We start from the raw sequence: 12,747 nt of genomic DNA on the forward strand, positions 1-12,747 counted from the left end.
ATAGGAACCAGAAACACAGGGAATCCAGGATAGATGATCCCTTCAGGACCAGTGGTGAGAGTGGCAATACCGGGAGGGTGGAGGGAAGATGGGGTAGAAAGGGGGAACGGACTAAAAGGATCTACATATAACCTCCCTGGGGGACGGACAACAGAAAAGTGGGTAAAGAGAGACATGGGGCAGTGTAAGATATGACAAAATAATAGTAATTTATAAATTATCAAGGGTCCATGAGGGCGGGGGGAGGGCGGAGCAGGGAGAGAGGGGGAAAAAATAAGCTGATACCAAGGGCTCAAGTAGAAAGCAAATGTTTTGAGAATGATGAGGGCAACAAATGTACAAATGTGCTTGACATACAATGGATGAATGGATGGATTGTGCCGCGTTGTATGAGCCCCCAATAAAATGATTTTTTTTAAATTATGTGCTCTTTTAAAAACTATCTATGTGGGATCAAACTGACAACAGCAAATAGAAAGACCAGATGGGAAACCTTAGGAGCAGGGTTTATGCTAATGGGGGAGGAACCACCCTGGAAAACAAGGTGAAAAGGGTTACACTGCTCAAAAAACCTCAAGGTCATTGAACTGTACCTAGTGAACCTGTTGAATTGGTGTATGTTTTGTTGGGTAAAGGGAAAAATAATAATAAAACTGTAAAAAGAAAAAAATAGGATCTTGAGACAATTCCCCATTTTGCTGATGGAATGATGATCTTCAGCATAGAGAAATATCGCCCGAAATTGAAAGACCAGGAGAACTGAAAGATGGTTAAGATTTTTAAACATATCATGTGAAAAACATTTGCAAAAATCGAGACTTAATGTTCGGCTTGGAGTATACTTTGCCAACCATGGCAGTTGTCTTCAAACATCTTCAAATATCCAGCAAGAAGAACAACCAGGCTTGCTTGAGGCAATTCCTGTGGCAATAAAATTTGTCCTACATGGAACTCTGAAGGCACACATTTCAACTTTACTTAAGATTCACCTTTTCATCAGCAGGCCTAACTGCAGGGAAGAAGCTTATCCTGGGCTTTAGGACACAAAAGCTAGCACTTTCATGACTCAAAGCACACCTGCCAAAAGCCATGCTCTGCTTCACTGTCCAGGTTTCTCATGCAAACGAAGTCATGGGAAGGAAGTGGGAAGAAGTGATGCATTCAAATCAGAGTGCTGGTAAGGGATAGTGAATATGCATACCATGGACTGCCAGAAGAATGAATAAATCGGAAGTATACGACCAGAATACTCCTTAGAAGCAAGGATGGCAAGGAAAGACCAATCACTAGAAAAGGACATCATGTCTGGTAAAGCAGAGGGAGGAAAAGAGAGAGAGAGAGAGAGAGAGAGAGAGAGAAGCCCTCCATGAGATGGACTGACCGACAGCCACAACCATGGCTCAAATGTACTCCATGAAGTGGTACAGGACTGGACCACATCTCACTCGGTCATATATAAGGTTTCACATCTGCCTCTTGGTCATTTCTTTTTCTCCTTTTGATCTTGGCCAGTACTTTTTTTCCACCCTTGTTTACTTTCTCGAAGCTGTTGAAAACCAGTTGAGTCTTCACATATCAGGGACTTCAGCTCCCCCTGCTGGCCAAAAAATTATCACCACGAACAAGCAAGGGACAATTCTAAATTTGTTCATCTTTTGGGATGTGGAGGAATAATGAGGCATTTCACACATTGCCAATAAAAGAAAAATAGTTCTGTGTCATAGCTATTAAGCTACTATGAATATGGGGGATGGGACACTTGATTAGTGTGCAAGGACTAATGTCACAAAAGGAATTCTAAATTATAATCGGTTCCCTGCCAAATATGCTACCTGGTTGGTGGCACATCACAAATGCCTACATAATAGTCAATTCCCTAAACTTAGTTCTAATATTGTGAAAACATTCTAGCTACTAGATGACATTAGATTGTCAGCAAACTGCAGCTCTTTTTTCAAAAGCAAAAATAACAAAAACCCTTGTGCCTTTAGAAACTCAATGGAAGACTTCCTAGAAACTACCACCACCCTCACCATCTCTCGGAAATCCTTATTTCAACTGGTCACACTTACCCCGTTGGGTTCTATAGCGTTAAAGGGCAGGGTAAGAAGTGGCAAACGGATCTGACTTCCTCAGCTCTCCTCCGGGTGTACTCCTAATGAGATGTATTTCAAAAGTCAGGCAATGCAGTCCTTTGGCCATTCATCCAACAAATGCTTACCATCATCTGGTGAGGAGTGATGAAGAGAGACATGACACAGTCCCTGCTCTAAGGAACTCAGAGACTAGCAAGGGTGCGAGAGAAGCAAACCAGCCATCACAGAAGTGGCACGTGCAAGGGCACACATATAAACAATGCCAGTCACAGAGGATGCCCTCAATGTCAGTTACGATGGTTGCTGTCCATGTCACTGTTATTAAAGACCGAGAGCAAGTGCATTTCCAAAACTGGGTGGAGGCCATTTTAAGCAAAGCAACTAGGGCCCTGAGGCAAGAACAAGGGTGCACAGAAGGCACTGCAGCGATTCACTAGTCCAGGGTGCTCATGAAGGAGCGGCCAGGTCACCAAGGGCCTTGGCACTTGACAAAGGCACTTGGAAGTTAGCCTGAAAGCGAGGACCTCTGTGGGAAAGATGAGCACCTGGAGGAGATCTTCAATCGACAGGGATCACTCTAGCCCCAGTGTTGACTAGGGGAACATTGTTAGGTAAGCTAACAGATCACAAAAGTAAATCCAGAGGCCTCAGAATCAACCCTAAATCCGATTTGAGTGACAGAGTTGCTGGAAAGAGGTTGGACTTTCAAAGTACATAATGAGATCAATTTGAAATGTCCGTGGCACAGTCACACGGAGATGTCCCAGAGGCAGCTAACTGCATATGGGACGAGCTCAAGAGACCAATCCAGCTGGAAAACATACATTTGAAGTTCAGAGGCATATGGATGCCAAATGAGGCACACCATTAGATGATGGTCCAGGAACCACACAGGCTGAAGGAAAGAGAAGGCCAAAGCAGGGCACATACAGATGTTTTGAGGATGAAAAACGGAGGAAAGTCTGAGAAGGAAACCAAGGCAGAGCAGCCGGACGCCAATGGAGAAAACAAGCACTCACAGCACATGTGGAGCTTTGCCATGCAGTCTTTACCTGTGTAACTCATCTCCTCCTCACCACTCTCCTGCCAGGCAGGTGCTGTCTGGTGCCCATTTTACAGCTATGGTTCCGGAGGCACCAAGTTGCTTGAATACTTTGCCAAGGCTGCACAGTAAGCTGCAGAGCTACATCCAGAACTCTGGCTGCTCGAGTTCATGCTATGCATCCTAAAGACTACTCTCCAAAAGGAAGACAAGAGGTCAGAAGGGACCATTCCCAGCCCCATGAGTTTCTTCAAATCAAGTATCTGAAGATATTATCCAAAACTCCAGAACTTACTATGGCTACTACCGTAAACCTGCCAGTAATACGCAGAGCTGATTTCTCAAACCTGTTAACTTGACCCCTTGCCCATTCTATCCCCTCCATCATTCCACCAACCACCACCATCGCACCTGCTAAGTTCTGCACTCTCACTAGCCATGTTGAATGGCCCTCCTCCCACAGTCCAATTACCCAATATAACAGTGGTTCTCAACCTTCCTGATGCCACGACCCTTTAATACAGTTCCTCATGCGGTGGTGACCCCCCCAATCATAAAATTATTTTGTTGCTACTTCATAACTGTTAATTTTACCACTGTTATTAATCGGGCAACTCCTGTGAAAGGGTCGTTCAACCCCCAAAGGAGTTGCGACCCACAGGCTGAGAACCGCTGCAATATAACCAACTCCTTCACTTCAGTACAAGAAGACAGGAGAAGGAATTTGGGAACCAGCCCTGGTAACAATTGACAATGAAGTTTCCGAACACTTGTTTGTCTCGGTGGTCCCGGAACACAGTAAAAATCTCATGAAAGAAATGGACGTTTCCTGTCCACAAAATGCACACACACAAAGGCACTGGACATGGCCCTCCAGCCACCGTGAAAGGTCTATTTGCTCTGGCAAAGTGGGGATCCCAGCTTCTATTTTCACAGAAGCCTACTCCCAAAGTTCTCTCCCAGAGTCGTTGAAAGGTCCAAACCACCAACCTCCTCGGTTAGCAGATGAGTGCTTTAACCATTGTGCTACCCAAACTCCTTGGTTTACATATCCTGTGGTGGTATCCTAGCTTATGACAAAGAGAAAACATTAATAGAGAAGGGAGTGCTAATGGAGGCTGGTCAAGAGCAGGAACAGCCTGATTCTGAAGGCGGCGACCCTCCCGATACTAACAGACAAATAATCCTGACAAAAGAATATGTGGTAGGTACCAGCTAATCCAATGATACATGAGAGGGCTTCAAAAAGTTCGTGGAAACACAGAATTAAAAGATAATACAATTTTTCTATGAACTATATGTAAAGTTCCTCCATATGTGTATAATCCCCCAAAACCAAAAGTAAGTAAACAAGTAAACTCACTGCCATCAAGGCGATTCCAACTCATAGCAACCAGATAGGTACATTTTTTCCTTTAATCAATGTATTAGGGGTTCATATAACTCTTATCACAATCATACATACTATCACAATCCATACATACATCAGTTGTGTAAAGCACATTTGTACATTCATTGCCCTCATCATTCTCAAAACATTTGCTCTCCACCTAAGCCCCTGGCATCAACTCCTCATTTTTTCCCCTCTCTTCCTGCTCCCCCCTCCCTCATGAACTCTTGATAATTTATAAATTATTATTTTGTCCTATCTTGCCCTATCTGACATCTCCCCTCACCCACTCTTCTGTTGTCCATCCCCCAGAGAGGAGGTTACATGTAGACCCTTGTAATCAGTTCCCCCTTTCCAACGCACCCTCCCAGTATCGCCACTCTCATCACTGTTTCTAAAGGAATCGGATCGTCTGTCCTGGACTCCCTGTGTTTCCAGTTCCTATCCGTACCAGTGTACATCCTCTGGTGTAGCCAGATTTGTAAGGTAGAATTGGGATCATGATAGTGGGGTGGAGGAAGCATTTAGGAACTAGAGGAAAGTTGTATGTTTCATCATTGCTCCGTCACACCCTGACTGGCTCTAGGTACATTTTTTTCAACATAGTATAGTAAGTGAGGATCTTCGATAATTCTGAATTAATATTAAGAGGTAAAAATTTTATACAAGGTGTTTCTTTAAGGAGGCAGAGAATCGACTTGTTACACACTTTAGAAAGATTTTCAATTAAATGGTAAGTTCTTAAAAGTATAAACACCGGTTTAGAGAAGAAACTACCAAAAAAGGAGGTCTATACAAGCCAGTGATGAAAGATAAGGTCTAAAAACAAAACAGCAAAAGAAACTCTATGTTAAAAGCTTAAACTTTGCCCTGCAGGCAAACAGGAGCCACCTCAAAAGGGCATGAAAGCACAGAGGTGACCAAAGCAGCCGAGGCCGGAGGGGGACTCCTCGGGGCCAGGGGTGGCCCATGCTGCCCTGGCCACTGGGGAACAACCATGTGAACTTCTCTAAATGTGGCATCCGACTGAACATAAACCTCCCAAAAAACCCAAACTCACTGCTATTGAGTCCAAGCGGACTCAGTCTGCCCCTGTGGGTTTCCAAGACTGTAACTCTTCACAGGAGTAGAAAGCCCTTTCTCATGAGCAGCTGGTGGCTTTAAACTCCTGACCGAATGGTTAGCAGCCCAAACAATAGCCACTACTATTAATTCCATGAGGGAGCTTCAAAGGCTGTGGATAATGGAATTAAAATATAATGGAATTTTCCCACAAACTTTGTAAAGCCGTCTCATACATTGGATGTGCTTACCTCCCAAGGCCCTAGAGCTGTGGTTCTCAACGTGTGGGTCGCGACCCCTTTGGGGGAGGTCAAACAACCCTTTCACAGAGGTTGCCCGATTCCTAACAGTAGCAAAATGACAGTAATGAAGTAGCAACGAAAATAATTTTATGGTTGGGGGGGGTCACCACAACACGAGGAACTGTATGAAGGATCATGGCATTAGGAAGGTTGAGAACCACTGCCTGGAAGGTCTCATTGTCACAAACCCAGGAAATCCCAAGGTTCTATCTATCACTTCCCACAAAGGAAGATTTATATTAACAGACAGACAGGCACAACACTGCGTGCTTTCTAAATATAAACTACACAGCAATCCTCTCCAGACTGTATCTTAAACTTAATTTTTCAAATTGGAATTTCACTGATAGCTAAACAATTTTAAATAAAAACAAGCTTACCTTCTAAAGTTTTATGTATGTGTATGTATATGAAAATGAATTAAAGGGCTTCAAAAAAATTCATGGAAAATTTCCGGTATCTTTTAATCTAATGTTTCCATGAACTTTTAGAAGCTTTCTGATGAATTTATATATACAGTAGGTACGTATACATAATTTCAGTAACAAAAATCTAGATACATTAAAGCTATGAATAAAAAGCCTACACATAAATAATCTAAACTTTTAAGTCATGTTACCAATTCACACCAAGATTTTCATGTTCAATTAAAGAAAAAAGATTTTCATTTTCCTACATAAAAATGTTGCAGGTCCACCACCCATGATAAGAGACATGAGTCTGTGAGGCTCAATCTAAAAGCTACTGGGTGCCAGGAAGAAAATGTGCATGCTTACTGAGCACATACTATCTTCCAGGACCTGGTTCTAAACACTTTGCATTAAGAAAGTCATGTAATCCTTACCCAGTGTACCCTAGGAGCCAAGTGCTACAACTGTACTCTTTACAGATGAGACTACCAAGGTTCTAAGTGCTTACACTGTCCCAACATCATACAGCCTAGGCATGAAACCCACTGCCATCCAATAGATGTTTCTGATTCATTTGGCCCCTACATAGAATTTCCAAGACTAAATCTTTCCAGGAGCGAGGAAAGGGAACAGCTAGTGGGTTTGAACCCCAGATGCTGAGGTTAGCAGCCCCACCACCTACTCCACAGCACAACCAGGGCTCCTTGAAAATTATTAAAATAGAAGTTACTATATTAATAGTAATAGTTCACTAAGCCAGGTACAACACTATGTTCTTCATAGATATCAACTACACAGTAATCCTCTGAAGTGGTATTTTCAGTACAAAAGAGGACCGTAAATCTCAGAGAGATTAGGAAAATCACCCAAGGATGCAAGAGTGTGCCTAATTGCCAACTTGATGAAATGAACAATGAAGATATTTTTCTACTAAAACTTTTAAGAGCCAGTAAAATTTTTGAGTGCCTGACCTTCCAGTGCACTACAAGATTCAACACAACTTTAGCTCAATACAACTATAATGTCTATATTTTTCAAGATTCCAAGAAAGCACAGACCCTAGATCAAATGTGTCCCTTCTAGACATAGAACAAAAAAAATGTGAGGGCAGAGGTTCTATTTTCAAATTTCCATATTATCTGTTTAAATGTTATATTTAAGTGTTTGGAAGAACAATAGAGTCGCATGATACCAATCACAAAAAGTATAGAAGGACACAATATAGTAGAAGTCTCCTTCCCATCCTGTCTTATTCTCTACCTGCCTAACAGAGGTTACCATTCTACTGTTTTTTGTAGTGATTTTTTAACACATAAAAAAGGCACAAAAAAACCTTATCTTTCTCCTGAACATACACACAACAGGTAATATTTACACACTGTTCGGCATCTTGCTTTATCACTTAACTGTACAGCTTGAATATCTTCCCATATCACTCATACATATATGGGGGCAGGGGCTTGTTAAATCACTCATACATATATGATAGGGAGGGTAATTTTACCAGACTTTTTACCAATGTCCTCTTCCTACTCCAGGATCCAGATAAACAAAACCCCCTCATACCCACCCACACCCACACCCACCCCCCCGCAAAAAAAAAACCACCCAAACCCACTACCATCAAGCTGATTCTGACTCACAGAGATCCTATACAACAGAGTAGAGTTGCCCCTTTGGGCTTTCGAAACTAAAATGTTCAAGGGAGCAGACAGCTTCATCTTTTTCCCACTGAGCAGCGGGTCCATTTGCACTGCTAACCAGCCGAGGCTGACAGCCCAATGCATAACCAAGTATGCAACGAGGGCTCTTCCAATCCACGTCACCACATGGCAGTTGATCAACGTCACTCTTAAGTCTCTCCCAAGCTACAATAGTGTCTCAGTCTCTCCTTGTTTTAATCGTATTTTAACTCTGCCCCCTTGCTTCTCAAGAATACGTTTGATTTGTTTTTCTCACAGTTGGGTCTAGCACACAAACACCCAGCAGCCCCTAAGAGCAACCTGAGACAATTGATGGCAGGACAACGGACAACGTTACACATCAAAGACCACACGCCTCTCCCCTGCTCCTCCCCATCTTCATTTCTGCTCCCACTCCTTTCTCATCTCACCAAGGCCCGAACTATGAAAATGGGACCTGAAAACATCATCGATGTTAAGTCATGGCTGCCAACATTCAAGTTTAAGAAAGATGTAGACCCGTGTAATGAGAAAAGAATAATCATTTTCATGGGAGCTTCTAATTAACAAGAGTGCATTAATGGAAGCATTTAGGGTTTGGAGTTATTTTTTCCTTGGTAGTTTATGTTTAGTCTTTGTTTCCTTTGGAACTTTAGTTTGTGAGGAGGGGAAGTAAGGCACCGTGTCCTACAAGCACAGGCACAAGTGCTGATTCTCATCTACCACAGAATTAGAGTTCATCCTGAAAAAGGTCATTGAAAATAAAGCTTAAGAACTACAGACAGAAGCTGACCATTTGAGCTCCAAAGTATACATTTTATTAATGTATAATCAAATGTATAATTTACAAATGTATAATCAAAGTATACATTTAATTAATCTATCATTTCTTTTCACTTAAAAATAAAGAGCTCTTTCTGTACATGAAACCCAGGATAGGTAAATCTACACAGTCAGCAATTGCATTAGGGGTTTCCTGGGGGTATGGCAGGTGAGGTTGGGAGGAAATGGGGAGCTAGTAACAAGGAGTACGAGAAGGATGGAAATGATCTAAAATTGACTGTAGTAATGATTGCACAAATCTTCTAGATATTAACTAGTGAATTGCAGAATATGTAGACTATGTGCTAATAAAACGGTTCAAAAAAACCAACCATAACTCTAATCAGGAAATACACCTCAAGAGTTTGTAACAATATTCACAAGTGGATCAGAAAATGGAATTACCTTTCTCTTTATCTTCCAACCTGTAAATCCAATGTTATCCTCCCCACTCTCCCTAAAAAAATAAGTTTGCTTTACCTCTGCTCAGATCAAACAATAGTTTTTACAGTTTTAAGTAATAGAAGTAGGGGGGAAATATCAGCAAACCAAAAGCTTGTTTAAACTAAGATGTCCTCCACAGATGTAAAGATTGGTAGAGAACATAAAATTAAGACAGCCACATCACTAGTCTTTAGTTGGTAGGCATTAACGCACATAGTATGGAGCACTAACTTACATGGTATATTCCCAACCTGCCACAGGCCTTCAGGGCTGTGAACTCTACCATAACACTCCCAAGTTCAGGAAGTTAAGAAAGATTAGACATACAATCACAAACACCTTATCTTTCTCTGAAAAGCAGGCCTCTGTGTACCTTCAATTAAGACCTAATGCCACCAAGCCGATTCTGACTCATAGTGAACCAACAGAGGGTTTTCAAAGCTATGTAAAAAAAAATTTTTAATCATTTTATTGGGAGCTTTACAGATATTATACCAATCCATAATTAAATTAGATCACGCATAATTGTACAACTGCTGCCACCATCCGTTTCAAAACATTTTCTTTGAACTCTTTGGTATCAGCTCACCTTTATCCCTCTCCATCCCCCACCCTAACCCCCAGGAATCCTTATTATTTTATTACTATTGTTATTATAAGCTATGTTGATTTTTAAAAATAAGTCATTTTAGCTATAAGTTTTTATGGGAGCAGAAAGTCTCAACTTTCTCCTGCTGATAGGTTAGTAGGTTTGAACTGCTGACCCTGTGATTAACAGTCCAATGCTTACCCTACAGCACTACGGGGCTCCTTAAATTCAGACCAAAGTGACTAAAATGAAATTAAGTACACTGATTCCAAGTCCCTGAGTTTTTAGTTAGGTGCCTTGGTGGAACAGTGGTTAAAGTGCTAGCTGCTAACTAAATGGTCAGCAGATAGGAACCCACCCACTACCCAATAGCAATCTGTTTCCATTAAGATTTACAGCCTGGGAAACCCTATGGGACAGTTCACTCTGTCCTACAAATTCACCATGAATTGGAATCAACTTAAAGGCAGTGGGTTTGCTTTGGGGAATTTTCATTTGTTTTTTCAATACCCTAAATTAGTATCCCCAACTGCCTCTCAGAGGGCACAGAGGCTGCCAGGTACTGACACTAAAACAGGTGGTACCAAAGAAACACTCTTGTATTCTACAACCCTCAGGTTCCTATGGTTCAGACTACTGCGTGGACTCCCCATGTGGGGCCTCCAGCTCTAAGGGGGCAATGACTGGAAAATTGTTATCACTTTGGCTTCCTAAGCCACTCATCCGACAAAAGCAGCTGGAACCTAAATGAAAATAAGAAGGCAGGCTATGTTAGCTAAAGATTTCCCACTAGTCCAACTACTTAGGTTACAGAGACCGCTTTATCCTCTGATGTACTTACTGCATAAAGCTGGAATTCCACAGAGCAGATGATCAGAGCGCCACCTTCACCATACTAGCATCACACTCCAGAGAAGACAACTTCTGCCATTTAGGGAAACTAGTAGAGTTTGATTTCCTCCCTTCTGCTGCCAGTTCTTCCTCCCATCTTAAGCTTTGCCCTCTGCTTAACCCTACTGGAGACTACTTCTAGCCATCTATGCCAAGGGGGAGAGGAGAGGCAAGAGTGGCTGGGGATCAACTGCACCAACCAGACCCTTTCATCTCAAGGCCACTCTGCCCAGACTGTCCAAATGATGTTTACCCCAGGAGATGAAGCCTGACCCAACATGCTACCTGTTGATTAAAAGAAAAAAAGAAAAAAAAAAAAAGCATAAAAATCTCATGCACAAAAGAGGGAGAAGGAGACACTCTCTCCAACAGAGCCAGCCGCATAATGTTCTAATACCCTATATGAAGCTACAAAATAAACAAATGGTTAATGACACATCTTTTGTAACCCATGAATCAGCTACTGATTTGCAAGAGTAGGGCACACCCTAGTCCCTAGGACTCTCAAGTACCTGCTTGAAAGTGGACCTTGATGTCTGGATTGGCAAACCATCCTACCTACCAGAGCTGCTGGAGAATTTTACAACGATGTGGGCTGTCACCATTTAGAGTGAAAAACTGGCCGGCGCATTACCATGGAAGTTATTTTGAGAACTCCATTCACATTTCAACACCAACAATCAAGAAGGCACAGTAGCAACACACAGCAAGGAAGAAACCGATCCAACCAATCGGGCTGCTTAGGAAGCAAAATTTACAAGAGGGCATTTTTGAGGGGAGAAAAGTACCAAATAAGGAGGGAAATCACAAATTCAAGCATCAGAATATTCTCAAGCCTAAGGAAAAATAAATGAGACCACTACAGTGGGGTGGGGGGGAGAATCACATGTCTTACCTTAAGGGGCATCCAAACAGCATTCATAGTGTCAGGGATAATTCAGCTAATAATCAGTAAAAAGAGAGTCTTCCCTCGGAGGTGGGAAACGTTCTGGTTTCAAGATGGGACCTGAAAGACAGAACTTTCATTCAGACTAAAAAAATAATCAAGCGAAAGCAAATGCTGTCTGCTACTGGGGTAGAGACTTCGAGGACTATTTGCCTCACCATGCTAGAAAGATACACATCAGGTCCCCTTTTGGAAAAGGGCAGAGGTGTGGTCTGTGTATATAGTATCTATAAAGGGGCTTCCAAAAACCCAGGGGAACATGCAGTTAAAAGAGAATGAGATTTTCCCACAAACTTTTCAAGGCTCCCTCATATAAATATATCCCAGATAAAGAGAATACATAAAACATTTTTTCCTATTACGTTGTCATAAAAAAAATTAGAAAGCCAAAAACCCCTGATGGGGAAAAAAGGATGATTATTCAGGGCACTTCATACAAAAAAAGAAAAACTCTCCGCCATCAGTCAATTCCAATGCAGGGCGACCCTCTAGGACAGGGAACAACTGCCTCTCACGCTTTAAGGAAATAGAAAGCGCCCTCTTTCTCCCGCACAGCGGCTGGTGGTTTCGAACTTCATAAAAACTCTTCAAAGGTCATTTGTGTTTTTTGTTGTTGTTTTAAAGCCTCTTGGCCTGCTTGATTTTATTTGGGAAAATTAAAACTTCTCTGATCCTTCCGACGGTCCTAAATTTCATTAGACTTAAGTTTCAGCGCTGATCCTCTTGCGGAAAATATCTATTCCACACTAAAGCACTGCAATCAAATCCAGGACCCTTCTTCCCTAGAGATCTTTTTAAACACACCAAAAAAAAACGTAATTCCTGGAAAAGGGGCGAGAGGGAAGTTTCCCAGGAAGCAGAAGGATGGACTAAATAACCTCTCGTTGGATCCATGTTCAAGTCCGAGGCCTGCGTGGAATTCCAGCTGAAGGAGTTACTACTTTGCTTAAAATGGAGGCTTGCTCCAGCAGGGGCAAAAAAAAAAAAAAGAAAGAAAGAAAAAGGGCAGCACCTCCCTCCTTTAAAAGAAATCTCGAAAAATGAAAGCCTAGAGTCGCCCCGTTTTAAACC

General features: G+C 42.0%; 1 protein-coding gene across 3 annotated transcripts in view; it reads right to left on the minus strand.

Moving 5' to 3' along the window:
* KANSL1 (KAT8 regulatory NSL complex subunit 1) overlaps nt 1-11,956 on the minus strand; it is a 188,546-nt gene extending 176,590 nt beyond the window's left edge. For 2 of the 3 annotated variants that reach the window (XM_045299629.1, XM_045299628.1), the window contains exon 1: nt 11,626-11,956. The gene's annotated coding sequence lies outside the window, so the exon portion shown is untranslated. The remainder of the gene's footprint in view (nt 1-11,625) is intronic. The other variant, XM_004707253.2, reaches the window with a different exon arrangement.
* Nucleotides 11,957-12,747: the final 791 nt, after the last annotated feature.

Source organism: Echinops telfairi, unplaced genomic scaffold, assembly GCF_000313985.2.
Source record: "Echinops telfairi isolate 266 unplaced genomic scaffold, ASM31398v2 ScPeMD7_7458;HRSCAF=8496, whole genome shotgun sequence".
Classification (NCBI taxonomy): Eukaryota; Metazoa; Chordata; class Mammalia; order Afrosoricida; family Tenrecidae; genus Echinops; species Echinops telfairi.